Source organism: Oncorhynchus masou, unplaced genomic scaffold (genome assembly GCF_036934945.1).
Source record: "Oncorhynchus masou masou isolate Uvic2021 unplaced genomic scaffold, UVic_Omas_1.1 unplaced_scaffold_2688, whole genome shotgun sequence".
Taxonomy (NCBI): domain Eukaryota; kingdom Metazoa; phylum Chordata; class Actinopteri; order Salmoniformes; family Salmonidae; genus Oncorhynchus; species Oncorhynchus masou.
Window position 1 is genome coordinate 40,001 of NW_027009122.1, and position 2,500 is coordinate 42,500.

The 2,500-nt window shown below is 36.2% G+C and overlaps 1 long non-coding RNA gene across 1 annotated transcript in view; it reads right to left on the minus strand.

Moving 5' to 3' along the window:
• The window catches only part of LOC135533819 (uncharacterized), a 3,574-nt gene extending 2,680 nt beyond the window's left edge, over window positions 1-894 (minus strand). Inside the window, exons 1-2 of the long non-coding RNA XR_010454592.1 lie at window positions 825-894; window positions 52-186 (exon numbers count right to left, since the gene is read on the minus strand). This is a non-coding gene — a long non-coding RNA (uncharacterized LOC135533819). The remainder of the gene's footprint in view (window positions 1-51; window positions 187-824) is intronic.
• Between the last annotated feature and the right edge of the window lie 1,606 nt (window positions 895-2,500).

The following is a 2,500-nucleotide window of genomic DNA, read 5'->3' on the forward strand; positions in this document are numbered from 1 at the left end:
GTGTGTGTGTGTGTGTGTGTGTGTGTGTGTGTGTGTGTGTGTGTGTGTTACCGGGGGCGTAGGGCAGCTCTTGGAGAGGTGTCCAGTCCTCTTACAGCTGTGACAGGTGACGTTCTTGTCGACATAGTAACGGGTCGGCACCCGCTTCCCCGGAGGACCGCCCCCACGCCGGTTCACGATCTGAGCCTGCCAATCAAAATCAATCAAGATTTTATTATTTATATTTATATATAAATGTATTATATTATTATTTTATTATTATTATATTATTATTATAATTTATTATTATATTATAATTTATTATTATATTATATATAATTATTATTTATTATTATTTTATTATTAATATTATATTATAATTATCACAATTATAATTATTTTATTATTATTAGTTATTATATTATCGTTATTATTTATTATTATTATTAGATTATAATTAGTATTTATTATTATTATTATTATATTATAATTATAATTATTTTATTATTACTATAATTATTAGTATTTATTATTATATTATAATTATTATAATTATAATTATTTTATTATTATTATTATTATATTATAATTATTATTTATTATTATTAGATTATAATTAGTATTTATTATTATTATTATTATATTATAATTATTTTATTATTACTATAATTATTAGTATTTATTATTATTATAATATTATAATTATTATTTATTATTATTTTTTTAATCAAGTTTTATTTCTATAAAAATGATTTATTTATGAATTATTCATGAAAATAAATGTATATAAACATCTGTGTCATGTGGAGGAAACTGGACCTAAATCCACACAGAGAGAGACCCACCTCTCTGTCTCTGTCCGCTATCAACCAGGTAACCTCGCCACCGTCTGAAAAACAACAACAACAACAACAACAAATCAATCATTCAAAATCAATCATTATTCTGAATTAAATCATTAACCAACAGTCTTCGCTGTCATTGAGTCAGAGATTTAACAAAACAGATATTTCAGTGTGTTGATGGCACACACACACACACACACACACACACACACCGTACCATCAAACACACACACACACCGTACCATCACACACACACACACACACACACACACACACACACACACACACACGACAAACTGCCAAATAACTCCCCGTTCTACTGGGCCGTCTGTTCTAACATCTGTATCAGAAGGACTGAAGTGTGTGATGGTACGGTGTGTGTGTGTGTGTGTGTGTGTGTGTGTGTGTGTGTGTGTGTGTGTGTGTGTGTGATGGTACGGTGTGTGTGTAAAAAACCCAAAGGAGGAGGGCCCTATAGTAGAGCCCTGAGGGATACCAACCCTCAGACATGAAAATGTAACTCCTGTCGTCAGCTTACTGTGTGAGGAACACACACACACACACACACACACACACACACACACACACACACACACACACACACACACACACACACACACACACACCATATGTTGTACAGTACACACCGCTAACAACATCCACCATGTTTAGCAGAGAGGGCACTTTAGCCTTTAGACAAACACTGACACACAGCCTTGAGCCTTCATCAAACACCTCTCTGATTCTCTCGCTGTCCTCCCCCATCTCTCTCTCTCCTCTCTCTCTCCCGATCCCCCAACTATCTCTAACTATCCCCCAACTATCTCTAACTATCCCCCAACTATCTCCTAACGATCCCCTAACTATCTCCTAAACATCCCCAACTATCTCCTAACCATCCCCAACTATCTCCTAACCATCCCAACTATCTCTAACTATCTCTAACTATCCCCCAACCATCTATAACTATCCCCCAACTATCTGTAACTATCTCCCAACTATCTCTAACAACCCTAACTATCCCCCAACTATCTCTAACTATCTCTCTCTCTTAACTATCCCCTAACTATCCCTAACTATCCCCTAACTATACCCTAACTACCTCTAACTATCCCCTAACTATCTCTAACTGCCCCTAACTATCTCTAACTACCCCTAACTATCTCTAACTATCCCCTAACTATCTCTAACTACCCCTAACTATCTCTAACTGCCCCTAACTATCTCTAACTATCCCCTAACTATCTCTAACTATCCCCTAACTACCTCTAACTACCCCTAACTAACTAACTATCCCCTAACTATCTCTAACTATCTCTAACTATCCCCTAACTATCTCTAACTATCCCCTAACTACCCCTAACTACCCCTAACTATCTCTAACTACCCCTAACTACCCCTAACTATCTCTAACTACCCCTAACTACCTCTAACTATCTCTAACTATCCCCTCTCTAACTATCCCCTAACTATCTCTAACTATCCCCTAACTATCCCCTAACTATACCCTAACTACCTCTAACTATCCCCTAACTATCTCTAACTGCCCCTAACTATCTCTAACTATCCCCTAACTACCTCTACCTCTAACTACCCCTAACTAACTATCTCTAACTACCCCTAACTATCTCTAACTACCCCTAACTACCCCTAACTACCCCTAACTACCCCTAACT